The 26,612-nt window shown below is 40.7% G+C and overlaps 1 long non-coding RNA gene across 3 annotated transcripts in view; it reads left to right on the forward strand.

Annotated features, from left to right (window-relative positions):
• Positions 1-7,613: 7,613 nt before the first annotated feature.
• Positions 7,614-26,612, forward strand: part of LOC128122105 (uncharacterized) — a 39,913-nt gene continuing 20,914 nt past the window's right edge. For 2 of the 3 annotated variants that reach the window (XR_008222335.1, XR_008222337.1), the window contains exons 1-2: positions 7,614-8,141; positions 10,366-13,468. This is a non-coding gene — a long non-coding RNA (uncharacterized LOC128122105). The remainder of the gene's footprint in view (positions 8,142-10,365; positions 13,469-26,612) is intronic. The other variant, XR_008222338.1, reaches the window with a different exon arrangement.

Consider the following 26,612-nt stretch of genomic DNA (forward strand, 5'->3'; position numbering starts at 1 on the left):
TCTAGGATTAGGAATGCTAGGTCATATGACAGTCACATGTGTAGCTTACAGAACACCGCCCAACAGTTCTTCTTATGGTTTCACTTAAGTCAATGAAGTTTCCTGCATTTGTCTGTGCTTCTGTGGTCCTAAGAATCTTTTCTCATTTCAAGGGCATGAAAGTAGTCCTTGGTGGTTTTGTCCATTTATTTCACAGTCTGGTCTTTGCATTTAGGTTTCTAATTTATTGCCATTCCCTTTTGTAAATGGCAGGAGGCAGCGATGAAACATTTTCTTCTGCATACATAAGTCAATTTTTACTTGATAATCCATTTTATACCCACCCGTTCTTTTTCCAGTGACCTCCGTGATGTCTCATGAACTTCTGATTTCACATATTAACCTTAATTTTTAAGAAAAAAATTCAAAAATACATTACAAATGTTTTAATAAAGCTTAATTTCACTATGGAATATGGATATAATTGAAAGAGAACATTTTCAATATGAATTGCTAGAAATAATGAGAGAGAACTGGAGAGACAAGTTTATTAGCTGCTATTGCAGAGACCCGGGTTCAGTTATCAGCATCCACAGTTCCAGGAAATCTGATGCATTCTTCTGACCTCTGTGGACAATGAACACACACATAATGCACATACATACTCTCAAGTACATGGTGCCCAAAAATTGCACTAATTCTTAGATACTTCATCGTTTCTGTGCTCCTTTGAGTGGTGTTTTATATCTTTTATTATTATTTACTATATATGTGGAACACTACTATCATTTTATAGAAGTTTCTTATTCTGTCCTTAAGTTTATAATATATTCTGTATAGAAAATCTTATCATCTCTTAATACAAATATTTTTATTTTATTTCTTCCTGACTTGAAGTATCGAATATATTCTTTATTTCTTACTGTATAGTTCAGTGTTTTCATTACTTTGCTAACTTATAGCAAAGATAATGGTACCCTTGTTTTATTCTTGATGTTAAAAAAGTTTCACAAATAAAGATTATGCTTCATATTTTTAAAAATATATGTTACTGTGTTACTTTCCTGTAATTCTTTGTTATTTGATACTGTTTATATATAAATCAGTTTTTTATCTTCATCATATATATTTTGTGAATCTAAGATAATCATGAATTCCCTCTTATTTCAGATAAAAACCTTAAGCATTATTAACAAATTTTAATACATTGTCAATAACTTACAGTTTCTTTAGATTCCTTGCTCTTATAAATAGAATAGGTGTAAAATCTTTTCTGGTACCATTTTTAACAAGATTTTGTAATCAAAATTATTATTTCCCGTAAAATACGATTTGGAAAATGAAGAAGAAATCAAGCCTATTTCTAACAGCTACAAATTTGCCTAGAAATAAACTGAAGCAAAAATATGAACAATATCTACAATAAGATTGCAAAACACTGTGAAGGAAATTGAAGACACAGAAACTATGAAAAGATTTTCTGTGTTCTTGGATTGGGAGAATCCATATTGTTACAATGTCCACAGTAGCCAATATAACCTCTCATTTTGGTAGGCTTCCTATCCAGACATCAGGGACATTCTTCACAAAATTAGAAAAGAATCCTAGCCTTTGCACAATACAACAGCAACCTGAATAGCCAAAGCCATGATAAGCAAAGAAAACAAATCAGGAGGCATTACTATATTTAACTGCAAATTATATGACAACGCTAGAGTCATCTAAAGAGCATGGTATGGAACTAAGACAGAAACATACATGGCTAGAACAGAAAAGGAAACTAGAAGTAAACCCACCCACATACATCCACCTGATTTTTTGCAAAGATGGCAAGGGCTTGTGTTGAAGAAAGGAGGGCCTTTTTGTAAAAATGGTGCTGAGAGAATTGTGTATTCATATGAAGAAGATTAAAACTAGACACTCACATGTCAGGAGTGAAACTTAAGAATTGAAACTACTCAAAGGAAACAGTAAACACAGCAAGATATTGGGATGGGTAAAGGTTTTCTGGACAAGACCCCCGAAGCACTAGAAATAAAAGCAAAAATGGGAAAACAGGATTGTATCAAACTGAAAACCTTCACACTGCAGAACAAAGAAAAGACAAGCAAAGTATTTATCTGATGTAGAATCAAGATCCAGAGTGTGCAAGGACCCCAACAATTCAGAAAAATGCAAAATAACTAGCTTAAAAATGGACAATGTTTCTAAATGGACCTTCCTCAACATATACCAATGGCCAGCAAATACATAAAAAGGCTCAATATCACTACTCATTATGGAAATATAAATCAAAACCATGATAAGAATAGCTATTATTAAAAAACAAAAGCTAATAAGTGATAGTGACGACATAGAGGAGGAACATTTGCATACTTGGAAGGAATGTAAATTAGTACAATAATTATGGATAATAGTATGGACATACAACTCCCCTCCCCCCAAAAAAAGAATGACCATATGATCTGTCAGTTTTACTCCTGACTACACAGACCAAGTAAATGAAGTCAGGAGGTGAACAAGACAACTTCATGCATACATTGTTTGGAACATTATCAACCATATTCATAAAATGGAAATAACACACAATATGAGTCTACATGAGCTGGTAAGCAGATGACGTGGCGCACATACACAATTGCCATAGAAAGAGTGAAATGTGGTTATTTGTAACATGGGTAAAGCTGAAGGGTGAAATAAACCAGGAATATAAAGTCAAATGTTACCTGATCTTATTATTTAGGGAACATATAAAAGCTGATCTTGTTTGTGTTGCGAGGAGAATGGTACCTGAGGCTGGGGCAGTAGGAGGTAGTAGGAAAGGATGGAGAATGATTGATTACTTGGTACTAAGATACATTTTAGATGAGAGTAAGAAGTTCTTATAAGCTATTGCACAATAGGGTGACTAGGAGAAATAACTGTGAATTATTGTGATGAAACAGCAAATGTATAAATGTTGCATGTGTACATGGTATTTCATCAGTATTGACCATTGTTACATTATATATCATTTTTAAAAGTAAACTTCATTTAAAATATAAATTTCAAATCTATCTGCCCTTGTATGTTGTTGTACACAAAGCTTTTCTCTTCCTTGAACTCATTTGGAAATTACTTGAACCGATGGCTTATGGGTTGGGGGATCCGAAGCTTCTACATCCACAACAAATAATCTAACATCTGCATATCAAAGTCACAGAAGGAGAGGAGGAAAAAAAGAAGGGCTGAAAAATTAAAAGAAGCATGGCTGAAAAACGTCTCATAGTTGGCGAATTACACAAACCTGTGACTCAAGAAGCTGAGAGAACGCCAAACAAAATAAATACAAAGAACTGTTGTCAAGACATATTGTAATCAAATGTCTGAAAACTAAACACAAAAGAAAAATCTTGGGATTAGAGAGAAACTGTGCATTACTAGTAAGAGAAAAAAACAATTTAAATGACAGCAGATTTCTCGTAAGAAATCCTGGAAGCCACCAGGAAACAGAACCCATTTCCAATGCTCAGAGGGAAGAACTGCCATTTAGGAATTCCAGTAAAATATCCTTCAGAGGTGAAGCTGAGAGACCTCCTTAGATGAAAGAAAGCGATGGGAGTTTGTTATCAGTAGAACCACCGAAAGAACCGCTAATGAAGTTCTTCATGCAGGAAGGAAGGGAGGGCAGGGACCAGGAAGGAAGAGAGGGAGCCCCAGGTGGGAAACAGACAGCTAAGTGTCTGGCTCTTCTCACCACCAGACTGTACGGTATCATCTAGAATACAAAAACACAACAATAACCTTTTCACACAGTTGTCAGTGCACTAGTTAAGCTGACTGTATCATGAGCAGGAGATGAGAATGGAAGCTGAGGAATTAGCCAATTACAGTAGAGGTGGATTCTATTTGAAGTGGAAAAATGCTGCTGGCAGTTGACGGTGTGGGGAGGGGGGATGGCAAACAACAATGGATGCATATTGTAATCCATAGAGCAGACACTACAAACTGTGGAAAATGTGTATAAAATGAATCAAAATGGATTTCTAAAGACAGTTTGAATACTTTACATGGAAATGGGGAAACGGAAGAGATGGAAGGAAAGCAAGGGGCACAAAAATAAAATAAAATAAGACACAGATTCAATCCTAATATGTGAGTAATTATTTAGCTACTATTATTTAATAGAAGTAAATTGTACATGTCTGAGGATGTAGCTCAGTGGTAGAGCACTTGCCTAGCATGTCCCAGGCTTTGGGTTCCATCCCCAACACCGCACATGCACGCACATGTGCGCGCGCGCACAGATATAAGTCTTATAAAGATGCAATTAAAAGATAAAATAGCAAAATAGATTGAAGTGATGCTCTTCATCAAAAAACACCTTCAAACACAATTATACTAATAGATTAAAAAACAAATGAAAGGGACTAGGAGGCGGTACTTGAGCAAGCATGAGGACCAGAGTCTGGATCTCCAACCCCAGTGCTGGGTAAGCATGGAAGCCCTACCATAACTGTGACCTCAGAAGGAGATCTAGAGCAAACTGCCTAGCAAGACTAGCCAGGCAAGCTCTGGGTTTGACTGAGAGATATTTTCTTATTGGTTAAGGTAGAAAACCAATTGAAGACAATCTCTATATCAATCTCAGACCTCCATATGCATACATATTTACATGCATGTACACCCACCCCCCCCAAACACTTATGTGCACACATGTAAACGTGCATACACATACATGCACACCACATACACATACACACACATACAACACTAGTATGGAAAAAGGAAAATTAAGTAAAAGGACAGAGGAAATATCAAACAAACACTAATCGTAAGAATGCTAAAGTGTCTATATTAATATTGGTAAAGGTAGTCTTCAAACAAAGAAAATTGCCAGAAACAATTAAGGACATTATACAGCCATAAAATGGCCAATTCCTGAAGACGCTATAGCAACCTTAAAAGTGTCTGGACCATAAATAAAAAAAAGACCCGCAGAAGCAGTGGCTATGCTTCTAACAGGTCAGGAAGCAACAGCGAAGCTCGGGCTAGAGATGTGACTCAATGGTAGAATACCCGCCTAACATGGGTAAAATCCTTGCTGTCCACATCACTACAAAAACAAAAACTAACTAAGAATGGATCGCTCATAAATATGAAAAATCAGTGATAGCATTTCAAAACACTGGAAGGTGGGCACGGTGGCCCACTTCGAGAACCACAGTACTTGAGAGGCAGAGGAGGATTGCCGTGCATCTAAGGCCGGTCTGTGAGCTCCAGGGAAGCCCGGACTACAGCATGAGCCTCTGTCCCAGAAAACAAACAAATGTACAATACAACAAAGCATTTTGCTCACTCCACAGTGAAGAGAAAGGAAAAGGTAAGGTTAAAACCAAACAAACCAGAAAAGAGGCTGGCAGCTAAAGGCAGGACGCCTAATCTTTTGGATTCTCTAGGCCACACTGTACTAAGAACTGGCTTGGCCACAGATAAAATGTCCATTGGACTAGCCTAGGTACTCCCTAACACTGGCTTTAAGAAGTGCAATGATGAGCAAGAGACTGGGACAGAGGAGACAGCCACTAGAGAGTCACTCATGGACGTGAACTGCTGAATAGACCCCCAAAGAAGAGATGCAAAGAATATAAGAAACAACTGTACAGATGTTGTAGTCTGAAATGTGGGGTTTTCACCTAAATGAAATCTCCATGTATTTCATCTATGTATTTCAGCTGTTAGTCATGACATGCATGGATCTGTTCCTGGTGTTCCCTGATGGGTGGGTCTCATGCTGTCACCTTTGTCCCTCAACTGTGCCTTGTGAAGATAGCAACTGCTGCTAATTTAGTAATACAGTTCAGCCTTTGCGTTAGCTATATAAAGTTATGATATTATAATAACCACGTAGGATGGATGTAATCTTGTTTTAGGATAAGAAATATTGATGTTCAAATAAATGGTTTGCCTGAGGTCCTAGAGCTGGTGAGTGTCACAAATGAAATTCAAGTGAGGACTTCCCAGGGTGGACACAACAGCTTCTTCTTCTTTAGTAATATGACTCCTACTATAGACTTCATTTCCCAGCTTCCTTTGTAACCACACCTGGCCATGTGACATCTTTATGTCCAATGAAGTGTTAGCATTCTACTGTAGTCTTGTTCTTAATGGGATGAGGTGTGTCTTCCTCCTCCTTGCTGTTGGCTAGGTGAGCACGAGCACGCAGCCACTAGAACAAAAGCATATGTCTCCTATGATTAAGCTGAAGGTAGACGGTCCAGAAAGAATTAAAGCAGCCCCGACTTATTGACGTATGAAGCTTTTGTTCTAGCTTTCAACTGTCTTTGGAGAAAACCCCTGAAATTTATATCTAGTTTAAGCCACTTTGTGTGTGTGTGTGTGTGTGTGTGTGTGTGTGTGTGTGAATCTGGGTCACTCAGCTGACTTGCTCTCCTAATGTGTGTGGACTTCAAAGCCTGTACTCTTTACTTTTATTTGTGTCTTCTCTCAAATAAGCATAGTGCTGAAGTGTGCCACAGGCTACAGCATGCCACAGCCCTTTCCATCCCACTCAAGCAATTCAGATTTATAACTCTCCCCAAGCCACGCACAGTGTCTAGAGCAGAGTAGAAATTCAAGCAGTATTATAAATTCATTAACTCACCAATGTGAGAATCAATATTTCAAATAATCTAGGAGCCCAATATGTACCCGATGCTGGCCTCTGGGTACTACCCATCACTCCTGTCAGCCCGTTGGTGTCAGCTCTGAAGAACTGCATATTGACTTGATATTGACCCCAGAAAAATAGAGCAGAGAGCTGAATTTGCCTCCAACACCATCCATAACAACAACAAAAAAACTGGGCTCAGTCCTCTTGGATTGCCAGGTTTGCTCCCCTTAGTCCAGCTCCCAAAGTTCTCCTGCCTTGCTGAAGTCCTGGCATGAACCTTCAAGACATTTCAAAAGCACACAAGCTCACTAGTTCTTCTTCCAATATCTGGGGACAAAACAGAAGAGACTCCAGCCACCTTATGTCTCAAAGAGAAGTAAATTCTCCTTACAAGCTCCATGCCTATGTAAAAAGCGAGTGAAAGAGACCTGAATAAGCTTGTCCCAGACCATCCTGAGAAAAGACCACCAAGCAAAGTAAGCCTTGGCTTTTGGTGCCCCCAGTGAGGCCATTAGGGAAATGGCTCAGTGTTTAGGAGGAAGAGGAGATTTAGTCTAGTCTGGGATACAGGGTTGAAGGTCACTTCAGTCCTTCTGAAGTTTCTACGCCATATGAGCTCTCAAAAATACCATACCAGCTAATAGATTTTTTTTCACTTAAAAAAAAAAAAAGACAGATGTGGATATGCACCCACATCTGGAAAGAAAAGGCACAAGGCTCTGCCAGGCATGGAATTAAGCTGGTATTTGTAGTTGTATCGTGGCAATTGGCTTTACCTTCTCGTTTTGCATAATCTCCTCAATGGAGAGGAGAGTAATTTCCCTTCAGTTCCTAGACCGCTGCTTGGAGAGGACAGAGAGGAAGTCTCTGCATTTTGTGAAAGAGAAAATCACCAACATCCCTTTTGTTCCCTTAGGCGGGATTTGGATGGATTACTTATACTTAAAAGGGAAGGCGGCTTTTAACCTTAAAAAAAAAAGTGAGAGAGAGAAAGAAAAGAAAAGGGGAGGTGGGGAAAAAGAAAGAAAACTCACCGCATTAACACGGTGCACTGGCATGTTACTAAATCTAAGGAATTTTGAAGGATAAATTCTCAGACTTTATCCAAAACATGAAACAAATTCTTCAAACATAAGCTGCCACACTCATCAACTTGTTCAGATCCCTGTAATGTCGCTCTCCCCAAACGCCACGCTTAGCTCTGTGATTGGCTGTTTAACACTTGCAGGCTGTGGAGGTGGTGGGCAGGGAGGTCCGTCCGGAGGGGACTGTTCAACAAGCCTGGTGTGTTGGCCCCTCAGAAGATCAGACTTCTGGAATCGATTTGGGTTCAGAATTGCATTACCGAAGGAATGCCGAGTATGCGCGGGCCTTGATGGCTTGTGAACCACACTTCCTGAAGCTGGCCACAAGCCAGCACCGAGACCATCAGCATCTTAAAAATGAATTCTTTATGAGACAAAGAACAAGCCACCCAATTTCTGAAATCACTGAAGTGGAAAGCTTGTCTGTAAGTAACCTAAAACTGGTCCACACTTAGACTCCTTTGTGTTTTGAGTATATGGGAGGGATCAAATGTCACTCCAAAATGCCTTTTCCTTTCCACAGGCGGGCATTGTGAGGCCCTGGGTAGCCTGGGATTATTATCTGGCTGAAACTAAATTGCTCTGGTTAGGCATCTGCTATTCTGTAAAAAAATATTGCCAAATAACTGCACCAAAATCAGGCAAATAGGACCAAGTATGTTAAGGAAGGGTAATAGCTCTGTCTCTCCAAGAATTTAAAAGTCTGGATGAGATGAATACCCAGGAAAGATTCCCATAACTCCACATAAAATGGTTGTTGGAAGGGGTCTCCTGTAGGGCTTCTATAGAACTGGTAAGCTGTACAGCCAAGACTAGAAACAAAGAGAACATTCCAGCGGCAGACAAGAGATGGGATGAGGCTCAGAGGCAGAAGCCAGCAAAGTTAGCAGTGAGTGTGTGTGGCATGACTACAGGAATGCCATCCCAAGTAGATGATGAGGGGAACATGGGGCCAGGGTAGGACAGAAGGAAAGCCATGTGGCGTAAGGCTGCACTTACCCTATGGTTATAGTTCGATGCTCTGTGAGGCTGGGGTCGTTTTCACCTGATGTCTCACAGGTTACCTTACTTCTTTTGTCTCTAGTTTGAGTTCTTTCCTTCTAAATCAAAGTTACCCCACCTTAAAACAAACATGTGCTGTTGGCTTGTAAATGCCGCTTCTGACTGTCCAATCCTATGACTTCATATAGTCTACCAGCCTCACATCTTCCCTTTTTTGCAAAGAAGGAAGTAAATCTTCTGAATTAAGTGATGCATGGAGACTTGTGGGTCATATTCTGTCTAAATAACCCCAACATTGATTGTCCAGGACTGCAGACAGACCTAAGCAGCTTTTCTCCCCCTCCATCGTATCATAGGGCCTTACATCAGGGTTTCTCGGACATGTTCCGCTCAACAACCTTTCACTGGGCAAAATATGCACATGACCCTGAGGATGTAAGTATATAAAACAGGTCTACAGATCAAATGTTTACTGATAACAAACCATAAAGAAATTTGTTTCAAAACAGTTCTTTGTTATGCACATAATTGTTGCATGTTTTAAGATGGAAGGAAATGAGTGTACTAATGATATAAATGTGCCTCTTTATTTTTACATGAACAATTAAATCATGCTTGTATATTTAGTGCTGCAGGATGTTCAGCATCTTCAATGTTTTTCAGAGTTGATTGTTATTTCGACTTTATGATTATCAATACTGAAAATCTGCTTCACATAAACATATGATATAAAATGGAAATATTATAGGGCTCTTTCAGAAACTGCTGGAAAATATCCTAATCCCGTGTCAAAATTCATTTCATGACTTTTTAATGAGACTCAAGGAAACAACTCAAACTTTAAAAAAAAAATCTAACAGCACAATTCAAAGATACACAAATTTGGTACATACATGCTAAGGAATGATGCTAGGAAAATATTAAAGTCTTTATTTGCAATAATTAATTGATTATGTTTCCATAAGACCAAAAAATGTTTCTTGAGCAGCAAAATCTCTGCAATTTCTAACATACAATAGTCTCAAATATGATCTAGGTATTTCAGGCAGCCTTTGTTGGTGCTATGCGGTGTGACGTCACGTGCAAGCGTGACATTGTGTGCAAAGTGTTTAGAACCAAGTCTGCGGTGAAGTCATGTGACAGAGTACAGGCAAATGCTGCAATAAAAACACCTCAGATTCATTGTGTGATTGGTTTTAAGTTAATTTCTCATGCTCAGAAACCTGTCACCATTGCCAAATTTTTCACACCCTCCACATTCAGCTACACTCATGTTGTAAGACCCAAAGCCTTAGATGATGTGGTGGTTTGAAGGAGAATGACCTCCACAGGCTCATATATTTGAATGCTTAGCTATCAGGGAGTGGCATTATTTTAAAGGATTAGGAAGTGTGGCCTTATTGGAGGAAGTGTGTCACTGGAGGTGGGCTTTGGGGTTTCAAAAGCCCAAGCCAGGCCTAGTGGCTCTCATTCCTACTGTCTGTGGATCCAGATGTACAACTCTCAGCTACTTCACCATGTCTGCTTGAGTCCTGCCTGCCTTCTGCCATGATGGTCATGGACAAACCCTCTGAAACTGTAAGCCAGCCACAATTAAATGCTTTAAAAAAAAATACAAGTTACCATGGTCATGGTGTCTCTTCACAGCAATGGAGCACTGACCAAGACAGAAGACCATGAGGTTTTGCCTTCTGTGTGAATTTTCATGTCTATTTCCTTCTGAGTACCTTACAAAGAAGACAAAGAAAAATCTACCTGAACAGTGAGTGCATACCTTATTTTTCTTACTAGGAGAATCACACCCTCGTTAGCCCATCTTTCATGATAGAAATACTAAAAAGTTACTTTCTTAAGGTGTAACAATGGAGATTTAAGTGAAGCCCATGTTTCCAAGTGAAGCCTTAATGTTAAATCTAGTGAGCTGAGTTAAAACATTTTCATCAGAACCTGCAGCCAGCCTGAGAGACTTACTTCCCAATTAAATCCATCTCTTTATAAGTTCTGGATGTTTTCACTTGCTTTATGAAACAATACTGGCAAGTCCAGACACAATTGCCCTTTCTAAACAGTATATAAGCAATCAAATTAAGTTAGTTTGAGCATAAATTCCTAGAGGCTGCAGAGAGTCTAATTGTCTAATACAAGCAACTAGTGAAGAAATGAATGAATGGATGGACAACTTTTTTAAGTGAAATATTTCTATGAAGAGAAATCAGACTATGAATGACCGCTTCAAAGCTCTTCTTCAGTGGCTGGTGATGAGCTGATCAGTCAGAAAGAGCTGGAAATGGCAACACATGAAACTGGCAAACTTGTACAATATATCTTAAAATGATATTACCAAGAATGTTGAAGAAAGAAATCAGCTTGTTAGGTCAGAAAATCAAAATTGTTATCACAGACTACCACAAACTGATTCAACTAATTTTCCGCTGAGCAATGCATTCCAGGGCTTTTGAAAGTCCCCCACACTTCACAGCAGGCTTCCCCAGTATGAAGGGCCCTTAAACATAATTTGATCCAGTCCATGTGCTTAGTAGAAAAAAAAAGCAAAGACCCAAAGCAGCGGTGTAGCATGTCCCAGGTCACAGAGTTATACAGCCACCCTCTTAATGCTCCTTCTGAGACACCATGGTACCCTACTAAGAATTCACAGGAGGGATGAAGAGCCAGGCCAGAGATAATCAGGATGCTGGACACAGAAGAGCTGCTTAATAAAAGGTAGACCAGCTCTAAGTACTCAGGGTGAATCAAGAAAACACCAGAGAATGTGACATTCTGGTGTAAAGGAGCCACAAGACCCCAGCAGAGTAAGGGAAATTCAAGACTTTGCTGATGAAAGTATGTAGAAGGAACATGGCTGTAAACCCAGTTGGGACACTTCTCTTCTAAAAGGTTCTGTTCCAAATATAGCAATGTCACAGGAATACAGGCTTCTTTCGCTGTTGGTTGGGAGAAAGAGAAAGTAGCTTGTGCGATGCCTCATAGCAAGCATTGCTGAGCGAGATCCCATCATCCCCAGTGATGCCAGAACCCCCAAACCACCAAGGACTACAAGGAAATGACTGGCTGCTCTGATCCGTGCAGAACCAAGGCCTGAGATGTTCCAGGAGTTGTTTTCAAAGAAAGTGTTTTGCCACCCTGCCAAGGAGAGAAAACCCACGAAAAGGGAGAAATGGAATTGTGTTAAGATTTATCACCATGTGTCACCATGGCTGAAAGCAGGACAGCAAAAAAAAAAAAAAAAAAAAAAAAAAGGGCATGAGCAAGTGAGTTAAAAACTTTCCATAGCATGAAAAATGTGGGCCTGAAGTGGAATGCAAGGGAAACTTCCAAGATGGCAGGCCAGAATTTAGTGATGGACTGTCAGAATAGCTCCAGAGACATACAGAGGAACAAGACATACTATATTCCTAGGACTGACTTAAGAATAAGGCCTGGACAAGAAGGAAGACTTGCAGCCAAATGCTCAAATGCCTTAAAGTTCCAATGGTGCCTGTAGACACAGAGCTAGAACTTGGCCCACATGAGAACAATGAGGTTTCTGCCCACTGAATCACGTGGAGACACCCTCTTACTTCCTACACAGTGATCAGACTGGCAAAGATCAAAATGAGCCAGTCACTCTGGACCAGTCCTCGCTACTCCTCTGCTGTTCTGCCTGTAATGGCTTCATACTGTTTCAGCCCCTTTTGAGTGTTCTGTGGGAACAAGTTGATGATGGTTGGACATCCAGTAAAAAGAAAATTAAACAATACAAAAAAAGAAAGAAGGAAGAAATCAAAAAAGGAAGGAAGGAAGGAAGGAGAAAGAAAGAAAGAAAGAAAAGAAAAGTGAGTGATGACTTGAGGTACTTAATTACGAGATGATAAACCCTTGGGACCTTAGAACAAATGCACAGAGCACTAAACTGTCCCGAATCACCAGTTGCATGCACACAAAATAACATATTGAAAGAGAAAATGTGTGTCAGATTGGGCTTGGCATTTTGTGTGCATGATCTTACTAAAGTCCTCAGTTTCCCCTTTTTGCAGAAAGGGAAACTTAGAGTTTAAAAGATTTAACATCTTACTTGAAGTTGTTTAGAGAGTCTCACAAACCCAGCTTATTAGCGTCGGCATTTAACCACTCCACTGTTTGCCACATCTCTTTCAGCCTTTTAAGAAAATAAATGCTACATTTAAAAACAATTAATCTATTCGGTGTTCTGAACTGCCTCTGTGGAGTGGAAAGTCAGCAAGTACCACGGATGAAGTCATGGCCTGGAAAACCAGGCTCTGATCGGAACTGGGCCACTCAATACTGAGTGTGGTGTTTAAAATTCTTACCCTGCTTGTCTGCCTTCACTTAAGTCATAGTACTTTTCCTCTGAGATGCATCCCATCCCCACAGACCGCTTCACACTAGTCAGTGGCGTGAATTAAGAGTACAGGTTTTCCTGACCATCACACACCACCGGAAGGACAATTCCTTAGTCTTCGTGTGGAAGGACCAGTGAGATGGGGTTTCTGTATCTAAATCTCAGGATCCAGCACTTGCTACAATTGTTTCTGCAATTTCACTTGCCATTGTGGAGGACCTCAATGTCTGCTCTCCTAACTCTTCAGTAACATTACCCAGAATCCCTTACTAACCAGAGTACAATTAAAGAAGGCAAATGCACGGCGAAGCTCATCAGTTCTTAGGGCCACATCTGAACATTCTCTTTAAGGCACAGGACCTTACTGAGTGTTTTACTGTGATCTCCCTGGTAAGTCATACAGTTCTATTAATGATGGCTGAAATTTGGAGATTATTAAGAAAGTGTGTTGATTTGTACAGTTGGCCATGAGAGAGATGGAGAGACGATGTCTTCCTGATGAGGGGCATTGATGCTCTCTGTTAATAAAAGTGTTCTTCTCTATTTTACATGCCTTCAGTAAGCATAAACTTCTAACTCTTGGGGATGTGACAGGAACCTACAGAGAGATGTCACCCTGACAGCATTATTTTCATTCTTTGTGGTACTACCAGGTACTTTGTTGGCAGGTAAAAAAGTAATAGTTTTTAGTTGGGCGGTGGTGGCACACGCCTTTAATCCCAGCACTTGAGAGGCAGAGGCAGGTAGATCTCGTGCATTCCAGGCCAGCCTGGTCTACAGAGAGAGTTCCAGGACAGTCAGGGCTAGGGATACAAAGAGAAACCCTGCCTGGAAAAACCAAACTTAAAAGTAAAAAATACAAGAATAGTTTTCAAATTCCCCCATTAGAAAACACATTGTGTGTTAGTTTTCATTAGTCACCAACTTGACAGAATCTAGAATTATCTAGGAGAAGGGGGATTACCTTGATTGCATTGAAAGAGGTGGGGAGATTCACCCACTGAGGGTAGCATCATTCCCTGTGCTAGAATCCTGAACTGTATAGAAAGGAGAAAGTGAATTGAGCCCTGCACTCATGACCGTCTGCTTTACTACCATTGTGGGTGTGACATGATGAGCTGCTTCAAGCTCCTTCTGCCTTAACTTTCCTGCCATGATGGACTGGACCTTCAAGTCCTCCATGGTGGACTGTACCTTCAAGTCCTCCATGATGGACTGTACCTTCAAGTCCTCCATGATGGATTGTACCTTCAAGTCCTCCATGATAGACTATATCTTCAAGTCCTCCATGATGGACTGGACTTTGAATTGTGAGACAAAATAAACTCTTCTGTAAGACATCTTCATCAGGGTATTTTATGACAGCAATAGGAAAAGAAGCTATCTGGCTTTTGAATAGACATCACGATTGACAGGTTAGGTGACCTGAACTTGTTGTTGGCTTACAACTGATAAACAAACGACCCTGTTTGATGTGAATAGCTAACACTCTATTTATGCAGACACTAAAGGCTTTCTGAACCGGTTAAATAATTACACAGAAGGGGAAAGGTATCAACAAATTGCCCCAAATCTTAAAGATACCATATTGACATCCCCAAGAGGTGCTGGGTAGAAAAATGAAAATTAGAGGTGTTAGAAATACCACCTGAAATTAGATCTGGCCCTTAATATTCAAAGGAGGGGTTTATTCACTTTCAAAAATGGCTTCTGTTAATACTTGTTTTATCTTCTTTATCATGTTTTCTACTTTGTGATGTAAAGGTAAAAATGTTATTTTCTCAAGGTCACGTGTGCTGGAGATGGTTCAATAACCATACAATTCTAACTCAGAGCTAAGTGAGTTCTTCACTACAACCAGCACCTCCCAGCCCCCAACAGAGCTGGACAGGCTCCAGCCAGAAATCAGCTCGCACCAAATGCTCACACAGTTGGATCCTTAACTAGAAACCATAAGAAGTGAAAGGAAATTCTGCCATCCATGTCTGTAACAGATCCTCCAGCCATGAAAGGAAGGCCGGTGCTCCATTGGTCATGCTGTCTCCATGACTGCTGTCAATCCGCCTGCACACAGACACGCCTCAACCTCCACACAGAACCTTGTCATTCTCAACAGGCTCTGGGGCCCAGTCACTTCTTGAATCTTTGTACTCACAGTCCGTCAGGTTGTGAAATGAATGTGTTGCTGTGTCTCTTCTTCCTCCACCTTCTTGTATCAGCCCATCTGTTGGCTCCTTCTTCAGCACCCTTCAGTGGGGAGCACAAGGCAGTTGAGCAAAGAGAAGGGAAGTAAGCCACACGCCACTTATCCACAATAGATTAGTCATCGGTAGCATAGTGCTCTATGCATCCTTGTCTAATTCTCCTCTGCTCTCATGTTTCTAGGCACACTAGCACATGGGTTTGATCTCTTGCCCTGAGGTAGAGAGGCCCAGGGAGTCTGACTTTGCCTCTCTTTATAAAGACACTTCAGTCTGCATTTGAAAGGATAAAGAATGTCCTTAATACGGTAGGATGTGATCAGGGAGAAAGAGTTTCCTATTTTTCATTTAATTGAGAAATATCAGAGCTAAATCTTTAGAGATGACCTTACCCAGTCCTCTAGCCTTGCAAATCTTGGGCCTGAGACAGAGAGCTGATGCAACTTGCTGGAAGCCAGTCTTACATATGAATGTTACAGATTTGTGAACAGTGACTTTGTCTCCCTAGAAAACCTCGAATTCTGAGATGATGACTCTGGTCACTGTGCAGTGCTCTGATATAGTAGGGAAGCATCCGTGTGCAAGTGAGTCTTTAAAAACACAGGGGAAATTGGCTTGTGCACAAAAACTTATACTTGTTTATTCTTAGATGGTATTCACTTGAAGTATGCATAGGTCAGATTCTCCAGATTCTTGGATAATCTGAAACCCCCAAATTATGTGTAACTAAAAAACTGTTTAACTCACTTATGCCAATGGGGGGCAAAATCAATTCAATCACTGTTAACAAAAATCAAGTCTGGTTTTGTTTGCTAGCTCAGACTTGACTAAACAGAAATAAAAGAACCAAGCAACCAGCCAATACATCAGAGAATTATTAGCGAATTGCTTAGTACCCCTAGGGGTTATGTCTCAAAGGACCATCTAAACTCAAACGTGTGTCCCACTCAGTCTTGTCAGTGTGGGAAAAGAAGGGCTTCTAGAGAGAGCTATTTCTGGCCTCATCTTAGGAAACATCCTTGCTCAGTACCTGAGAATTACTTTGTCTGGTTTGAGGATGTCAGGACAGTGCGGAAGCTGATCTCATTCCGTAACAAACACGCCTTGAGTCTAAAAGCTCCCTTCTCCCTGAGACTGATATAGCAGGACCAGACAGACATGCAGAGGAAGCAAAGTAATGCTGTTTCCTCCTAGGAACCAGCAGAAAGATACAGCCAAATCCTATAAGATGCCATACAGAAACTACAGAAGCTGTTCTCGGGAGAGGTCTTCATTGACCAGGCATGTTTGAGACTGTTTATAAACTTGTTGTTCACGAGGAGCAAAAACAAGAATCATGGCTGCTAAAGATGGGACTGCATGCTGCTGGTCACGGGAGAAAATTCCTCTTTCTTTTCCCCTTCCCCTTTCCTGCTGTCCCAATATCTGACACAATCTAGAAGTTACTCGAAAGCCAAGCCTACAACCATCCTCACTCTAACTGGTGAAGCATGACACCAGTGGAGAGAAAAGAGCCGTTTGCACAATAACACAGGGCAGAAGTTTTCATAGGAAAGCACTTAGGCAACTAGGAGAATTAACTAGACATTCTAGAATCAAGCCAAGATATCATTGAGAGCCATGATCTGGGTTGTAAACTGAAAAGTGAGTTGGACACAGCACAGGGGACAGTGATAGAGAAAACGCCAACTAGTTCAATTTACTGTCTCCCAAATATGTAGTTCACTAATGACTGACCTTCGTATAGAAAACACACACACACACACACACACACACACACACACACACACCACACACCACACAACACACACACACACACACACACACACACACACACACCACACCACACACACACACCACACACACACACACACACACACACACACACACACACACACACACACCACACACCACACACAAACACCACACACACACACACACACCACACACCACACACAAACACCACACACACACACACACACACACACACACACACACACACACACACACACACACACACACAGATGGGGGATGGGATGGAGAAAGAGAGAATTTTAAACTTCCCATAGTTTCTCTCTAACTTATCTAATTTATAAGCTAAAATTGCCCAAAGGAAAAATTAGGTCTATAAAACCCCTGCCTTGATCTGATCGTAACCTTCGCCCTGACTAATCTCACGAAGCATCTCCTGCTTCCAATCATGTGGGTTTGTGCCTTTGACTCATCTTTCCACTTACAACCCTATTCAGTCATTAGACCCAACACTTTGTACAAACGTCCCTGGATATGACCTTTTGATTCCCTCTTCAAATATGATTCATAGAGTGCCTGCAGTATCAGAGCCTTCAATCATCCTGGGTCAACATCTCACTGATTGGTCTTGACACCTGGGCTCTTAGGAATCAGCACCTCCCTGGCTGACAGGGGTCCTATTAATTTTGATCTAGACCTTGTCTGAGGAGTTCTACAGTGTCAGAACATAAAGAGGGCTGTTTTTACCAGGGAAAGGGTTGTTGCTTTTGTTCTTAGATCTTAAGTTACTGAGTTTGATGTTCTGTCTAACCCGGGCCCAAATATTCCTGGACCTAAGGAGTCATGGGCCAGAAGTTAATCAAACGGTGCTAACCTCATTACCATCAAGCCTGATGCAAGATGGATAGCTAACCAGAACATGTTGTCATAGAAACTCACCATTTTATAGTTCACAAATAGTCACTAAAGGTGAAGATGTGTCAATGAAGACTTCCAAAAAGAAATATTAATTTTAATTTTAACTGAAAGCAAATAGAGAGAAATTTTTTAGCCATCCTATAATAATAAGTTCAAATTTTCTTCTTTTAGTTTGAATCATCTGACCTGAGTGTTACCTAGTCTTTCCTTCCTAAATAATAGAGTTCTAAACTTTATGCACCATCTCCAGTTTTTGTTCCTCAAAGTGAATCCAAACCTTAATGTCATTTATTAAGAAAGCAAAGTTCCGCCTTCCAGAGTTTTACATTTTTTAATAAAAATTTTCAGACTCTATTATAAAATCCAGAGCAGTATTTAAAGACAAACCTTGAAAATAATGCTATCCTTATTGGCTCCTTCCAAAAAGACTTCAACTTCGTTTCCAATTAAATTGAAAAGTATCTTTTTGTATTCATATCCCACTGCTTTATGTACAGTCAAATTCAACTTTACAGTTTGGGATCCAGGTACAGTGGGAACCAAATGCTTCAGGAATCATCTTCAGTGATTTTTGATAAGCAAACCGCTTCTTTTTTTCTGAGCACACTTGTACAAGTTGACTGGAAAGTGCTCTAGTAGTTTGAGTCCTAGCTAGGCTGAGGGCATTGGTTAGCATATGTCACATGGAAATTAAGAATTTCCATTAATCCATCACATCAGCTGAGTATACCTATGTCCCAAGTCTCCTCTACACAGTGATGGCCCTACTAGAGTTTGAATATGAAATGTCCCCCATAGAGTCATGTGTCTGAACACTTGGTCTGTGACTTTTGGCTCTTTTTGGGAAGGTTGTGGAACCTGTAGGAGGTGGATCCTTGCTGAAGGAAACAGGTCGATAAAGGCAAGACTTGGGGTGTAATAGCCCCGCTCCACTTCCTGTTCAGTGTCTCCAACTGCCCACGCGGCACAGCCAGCAGCTTCACTTCCGGCCACTGTGCTTTCCCGTGCAGCATCTTTCCTGCCGTGATGGATTGTAGCCCCGCAAACTGTAAGCCAAAGTAAAACTTCATTCCCTTAAGCTGCTTCTCGTCAGTCTGTCACAGCAAAGTAAGTCACAGAAAGAAAAGTAAGGAATATAACAGAAGTAACCAGTGACAATTCTTTAGCATATTTTACAGTTTGCAGCGTGCTCTCACATGTTGCCACGCACATACATACACCATTCTCTGTTAACGCTTTCTTCAAAATGTTTTTGTTCATTTTCTTTTTTGTTGTTGTTGTTACTGTTTTGTTTTTTAAATTGAGGTGTCACTGACATGGAATGTGTGCAAAGTTTATAATTGGATGGCATTTGATATATGCATATAACCTTGAAATCATTAACATAATCAAAATAATGAACATGTTGATCACCACCAAAGTGATCGTCTAAGCTTTCTATTGCTTTCTCAGGCCTCTTACATCCTAGCAGGAAACTGCTGATGTACTAGTCATGGTATCAGCACTGTATAGGACCGCTATACAAACAGACTTGCATAGCTTCCTCTAGGATTTTTTTCTTTTACTCATTCACTTTGTTTGCCAATCTGTATACACTGTACATATATATATCACCAAGGGTCTTCTTTTCATAGGCCCTTCCTTTCCCTTTTTTGAGCAATGGTTTCTCTTTTTTTGAACATTATAAGTGAAGGTTCTTTGAACTTTTCTACAAGTGTTTGTATAGAGAAATGCATCATTTCTAAAGCGTGTATGTCCTAGTTAGCTTTAACTATCAACTTGACATAGCCTAGTCATCCAAGAAGGAAGTTTCAGTTGAGGGATTGCTCAGCCAGATTGGCCTGTGGACATGCCTGTGGGGGATCATCTTGATTGTTAATTAATGTCACACCATCCCCTGGGCAGGTGGTCTTGGGCTATGAGGAAATTATCTAAGCATGAGCCTCCCAAGGATTCAGGAAGCAGCATCCATCCATGGTTTCTGCTATAAGTTCCTGTTTGAGTTTCTGCCCCAACCACTCTTGATGATGGACTGTAAGCTGCAAACTGAAAGAAACCCTGTCTGCCCTAAGTTTCACTGAGCGTGGTATTTGTCACAGAAACAGAAAGGAAACTAGAACCCAGAACTAAAGTATGACTGAGTCAGAAACAGTTGTCTTTCTTTATAGTTATTTCTCATTTTTACTTCATTTTGAGTTTCTTTATTCCTTTAACTTTTCTCCAAAAGATTTCCTTGAAATCTTCAATGTAATCTTTCTACTAAATTATAGGAAAATAAGAGTAACTGAAATCGGAAGCTTAGCTAGTAACTAATTATTGGTGATGACAGTTAAGGATATTGTATGGGATCACGTATTCCCGGACTCAGGGAAGGCTTCACGAAAGATGAATTTTCTATACTAAGCTTTGAAACGAAGTTCACTGGAGTCAGACTTTGAAACTGGATGTGTTTCAGATGACTAAGGCGAGCATGGGAAGGGAAGGCCTTTCCCCCAAAGTGGATGGCATGAGAAGACGAGGAAGGTATGGAATGTTTTTAGAGTGTGCTACAAGAGCAGAGAGGAGAGGAAGCAGGCAGTGATGCTTTAGGGTCACAAAACAGAGTGAAACTCCAGCACTGGGAGAACGAGGGAGAGCCCGAAGGCCTGGTCCTGAGAGACAGATGAGTAGTACTCTCCAGAAACCACCAACGTGGATTTTATTGGGTTTAGATTTTCTGAAGCAAACTGAGAGAGATTTATCTTTTCTGGGTCTGGTGGTTTTAAGTTTTTGAAACCACAGCCTCAAAGACAGGAAAAGAAAACCATCCGTTGGATGAGGCCACCCATGCAAAAGCTCGAAGCCTCCAGCCAGGCTATTTACCCTTGGTCATGTCTTTGGGCACCAGGCAACTGTTTAGGATAAGAATTTGGGATTGTGCGGCAAGTGTAATCGAATACAGACAAGACAGAGAGGGGAAGTTCGCTTTTACAATTGTCAAGCATGCTTGTCGAAAGGGTACCATGACCAAGAGGTATTATTTTGGATTGCTTTTGGCACAGTCTGTCAGTGGACTATTGATATGAAAAGTCTTTCTCTTCATAGAATATTTTAGAATTTAGCTTAATATAAAATATGAAGTCCACAGTTAATACACAGGGTGGCATTTGGTGCCAAAGATTAAATATTTACTGGTAAAATATACAGTGACGAAAAGAATTTTCAAACAGGCAATAAATCACAGGATCTGAACTCTGTATTAATATTGTTTTTACTGGGGGGAGAAACTTAGCCCAAAGGAAAAAGTTTAACCCATTGCTGTAGTTCCCTCGGGCAGAATTCATGAAAAATAATAATCAAATATCCATTGCTAAAGCAGGCAAATAGAAGAGAAATTTTATTTACCTTTGAATAAATTCATGACTTCAGTGAAATGAAGAATGTTAGTCCTCTGTCCCTCACGCATCCATGGCTGATTCTTTCCCATACCTTTCCCACCCAGCCTTTCTGTTCCTCCCACCTCTAGTAGGCAGAGTCCAACCACATAATAGTTGAGAGCACTTGCCCTGTAGCCATTGGGCATGTTCAAATTTTGACTGTGGCAGTTACCAATTATATTTCCACTTAACTTTGCTGTTCCGCATGTTATTTATCTACAGAATAATATATTAATAGGACTTCACAATAGGTTTCTATAGGGATTTGATGAGTTAATATACATACAGAGCACCCAGGAACCATGGCAAAAGTAGCTAATCCTCTATGGTATCAACCTTCATCCTTCTCTTCAATTTTTCAAACATAACCTGTTTTTAAAGCCTAGATTATTTCTTTGATAAATTTTCTTTGCTCAATTGGATCATCCCCTAAGCATGCATAGCCTTTTAAGTATTCATCTTTTCTGCCCTCTGATTGTGTATTGTGAATAATTCTGAATAGGTTCCTGACTTTCCTAATGGATAGGTCAATCTTCTAAAAAGGAAGAGAAAACAATTTTTAAATACTTCCTCAAGATGAGTATGCCATTAGAAACAGATGACATCCACAGTACTTATAATCTCTCTCTCTCTCTCTCTCTCTCTCTCTCTCTCTCTCTCTCTCTCTCTCTCTCTCCCTCCCTCTCTCTCTCTCTCTCTCTCTCTCTCTCTCTCTCTCTCTCTCTCTCTCTCGTGTGTGTGTGTGTGTGTGTGTGTGTGTGTGTGTGTGTGTGTGTGTGTATACAAGTGGAGGTAAGAGGACAGCTTGCAGGCATCAATTCTTCCCTTCCACCATGTGAGTTTAGGGAACTGAACTCAGGTCATCAGCCTTAGCAGCAAGTGTCCTTACCCACTGACCCATCTCATCAGCTCCACATTTTTTAAAGGCGTACATCATATGTATTCTGTTTAAAATTAAACAAATCTTTCCAGATTCCAGTATGAACGGAAGGGGTAAATTATGCTCCCTATGCATTAGCAAACATTTTTTTGCATGTATCTGGTCTTGATAAGCCATTTTTATGAATGGGTGGGTGGATGCATCAAGGGATGGGTCGATGGATGGATAGGTAGGTGAGTGGGTAGGTGGTTTGGTGGGTGGGTGGACAGATGGATGGGTGGGTGGGTAGACGGGTGGTGGATGAATGGATTAGAGACTGTATGGATGTATAGATTGATAGATAGGGCAGGCAGATGGGTAGGTAGTGGAAGGGTGGATCAACATAAGTCAGGAGGCAAAAATTCTTTCAGAACAAAAGAAAGGAGCTAACTTCTGGAAATAATTTACTACACAAACTAGAAATAAATTTCAGAGAGTATCTGCTTCATATTATCTGTAAGGCACAGGAAAAAATACGTAAGAAGAATAGTTGAGATGAAAACCTGACAGGCAAGATGTCAGTTAGGGATACTGAAATACTGAGTCAGAACAATTATTGTGGTCAGAAAGTGGAGAATAATGAGAGGGAAGGAGGGAACTAAAGAAGGGAGGGAGGGAGGCAGGGAGGGAGGGAGGGAGGGAGGAAGAGAGAGAGAGGGGTGGGAGAGAGAGAAGTGGGGGGGGAGAATATGACTCTCCTCTGGGTTGTTCTATTTCTTTTAAATTTAGTGTTCATGGAGAGCAGTAAATGATTTTCTTCAGTCCGAGATGTATGTTCCTAATTAGACTCATTTATGCTGCAATATTAAGAACATGCAACTGGTGGAGGCCACAGAAAGAAAGGGGGACCAGTTGAAGGTCAGTGCCCTGCCTGGTTAATAGAGATCCTAAGGATGGCGGAGTTTTTCTGTTCTCCTCTATTTTAGTTGTTGTTGTGAAGACAAGAAACCTGTTCAACAAAGAGTCAGGAGCATGGGTTGTAGGCATTGTTTAAAATATACAACTTTGCTCAGGAGCCTCCAGAGAAGTAATTTCCAGTGTCACAAGCTCCTTATGAAAATGGAAATATTCTGCCCCTTAAATTTCCATTTGAAATTCTGTGTTCTGCAAAGGGGTTTCCATAATGAGGAAGAGCATGATGTGGGTTGCTTGGCTCTCTAGTGAAACTCAGTAAGTACAACATCATAAAAGTCAGAGTTTTAGCTCCAGCCTTTCCTGTTAATTACTTCAGTGAGTCTGTCCAAAGGGAGAGAGAGAGGAAGAGAGAGAGGGAGAGAAGGGGAGAGCCAGAGAGAGAGTGAGAGTGAGTGAGTGAGAGAGAGAGAGAGAGAGAGAGAGAGAGAGAGAGCGAGAGAGAGAGCGAGAGAGAGAGAGAGAGAGAGAGAGAGAGAGAGAGAGAGAGAGAGAGAGAGAGAGATCCTTGTCTTCTAAGACAAAAGTGGGAACCACTAAGCATTTACCAGGTCTTTCTAAGGTGTGACCGAGCCCTTCTGATATACATCCTTTCTTCTAAAAATGTTACCCTGGAGTGATAAATGCTTAAAGCAAACTTTCACAATTAATTGTGGAAGTTGAAATAAGGATGTAAATTATGCAAATATACTAGTCTGCTTCCCCATTCAGAATTATGTCCCTCGGTCCCATCCAATGCTTCCTACAAATTAACCTTTCCTAAATGTTCAGCCTTCAGACTTGATTTCAGTGTTTCCTGGTTTCTCTTATGTAGCCTGTGTAGAAACCAACCTATTTTGTTTTGACTATATCAGTGCACATCACATCTAGTTTTTCTCCAGAGAGCACAACTTCACAGTCCCGTAATGACACCTGAAGTCTTCAGAAACCAGAGCTGAAAGTGATGACTAAGGTAAGGAAGGCTTAACACTGTGTTGAAAATGCTCACACAAAGCGGTGGAGTTCTATCATGAATCTGACAGGATGCAGCTCTCAAGCTGCCTTTGTGACCTGAGTCTCCAAATCTTCCATGAGGTTCCACATTAAACACACAACAGATGCACACAAAGCCTCAGCAATTGGCCAAGTATATTATTGCAACCAGCAAACCAAATCTGAAAGCCTTAGGCAAGAGTTTTCACAAAGCACATTGGGGGAAATGCCAGCTTAGATGATGATAGAGGTTCTGATTAGGGCTCTGCCCACATCTTAAGTAAATAAATCCTGAACCCTCGTTACCACCCAGAATGGTTTTTCTTGAATGGAATTATTACCCAGTGAAAAGATAAACATGAAAATTTGAAACAGAAGTTTTCTATGCATTGATATTAAACTGCAAGAAATTAACTCAGAAAAAGGGCGAAGAGGGAAAAGCGGGCCCCATGTGGTCCTTACTTCTGAGTACCTGCACCCAAAGCTGCTTCCCAACACATCCCTTATGCATTTCTAAGCCTGGGACGATCTGCTTGCTACCATGGTGCCTCCTGATAAATGTCTCGTTAGCATTCAAATGTCCACATTTCTAGCTCTAACATCTACCAGTGTATCTGACTCTACTAAAATTCATCTCAATAGTAGTAAGGTCACTTGCCCTGGAGCTGGGACCCTGGGCTTCCCCTCCAGGCTTCTCCTTACTTGATGTGGTGGTGTGAATAGGAATGCCCCCATAGACTTGTGTGTTTGACTGCTTGGCCCATAGGGAGTTGTGGCCTTGTTGGAGTAGGTGTGGCTTTGTTGAAGGAAGTGTATCACTGGGGGTGGGCTTTGAGGTCTCAGATACTCAAGCTGATCTGGCGTGGCACTCTCTCTTCCTGCTGCTTGCCAATCTGGATGTATAACTCCCAGCGGCTTCTCCAGCACCATGTCTACCTTGAGTGCCACCATGCTTCCTGTCACGATGACAATGGACTAAACCTCTAAACTGTAAGCCAGCACCAATTAAGTGTTTTCCTTTATAAGAGTTGATGTGTTCGTGGTGCCTCTTCACAGCAATAGAAACTCTAACTGAGACACCTGGGTAGAAAATTTAACCCCTGGGCTTCCTCTGTAAAGTGACCATAATGACTCCTGAGTCCTCATGATGTAGCAAAGACTAAAGAGACAGTTGAGTACAGGACTCCAGGCCTACTTACTGTTCTTTCTTCAGACTTGCAATCAGGTGTGTTTTGTTCATCTTTGTATTCTTGGCATTTAACATGGTACCTAATGCTGTGTAAGCATTTTGAAAAAGGTTTTGTTCACATAGCAAATGAATGAACATGGGCAATACTTCAGCCAGTTCTTTAAGAAGGACTTTCCCAATGCGGTATTAAGGATTTCTTAACCTTACTAACTCAGGGAGGAGAAGGCAAACCCAGGCCTACTTCCTTCAGAAAAATATCTTACTCCATCTTCATGTACCTCTGAGAGGCTGCCAATCACAGGACACCATTAGTCTGAAGACAATGAGGAACATGTGGCCAGATGGAGCCAATTAGATTATTTCTGGTAATGTTGCATCTTGAATAATTAATAAAGGAACAGAGTACAGCTGGAGCTGTGAGTTGGTGGCTGCATTGCTGGAAAAACTCGCCAATTCTGGTATTAGCCACTGTCCTAAGCCTGCCCCTCCTGAGGTCTGCTTGTTGACTGCCTCCTGAGTCTGAGCATGGCACTTGATCCTTCTGGCAAGTGTCTTTGTAAGCTCAAGATCAGTTCCTGTTGCTCAGAAGCAAATAACAAACCAACAAATTCACACTTGGACTTATACATATGGAAACCTTAGCTCCATGCAGAGTTAAGATGACCCACAAAAAATTAAGCATACAGAATTTATCAATGGACTACTGAGGAATGCACACAGATTTTCTTTAAAGGAGATGAAAAGTTGTTTTAAAAGGTTATTTTATAAATTTATAAAAAATTTATTTAAAAAAAAGAGAGTTTTGTGTATGGGATAAGAAAGTATACAGTGTTCGAAGAAGTTGATAAAAAGTCAACACACATAATCATCCAAGGCACTGAGAGTATTTTCATGTGGGGGGATGAGTTGAGCAGTAGATGTGTTAATCACATATGTAAGTACATGTATGTGCATATTGCCTGGTGGGATATTCCATAATGAAGTTATTTGGGGAAAGGGGTTTTGAGGCAAAGTCTTACTCTAGAGCCCAGGCTGGCCTAGAACTCCCTACATGGATGTCTTAGTTATTTTTCTATTGCTGTGATAAAACACCATGACCAAGGCAACTTATAAAAGAAAGTGTTTAATTTGGGACTCAGGTTTCAGAAGGTTAGATCATATGACCACTAGGGTGGGAAGCATGGGTGCAGGCAAGCCTAAGCTAAAACCCTAACTGAGAGCTTACATCTGAACCACAGCAGGAGGAGACAGAGAG

This window comes from Peromyscus californicus, unplaced genomic scaffold, assembly GCF_007827085.1.
Source record: "Peromyscus californicus insignis strain IS unplaced genomic scaffold, ASM782708v3 Scaffold_11__1_contigs__length_118956290, whole genome shotgun sequence".
Lineage (NCBI taxonomy): Eukaryota > Metazoa > Chordata > Mammalia > Rodentia > Cricetidae > Peromyscus > Peromyscus californicus.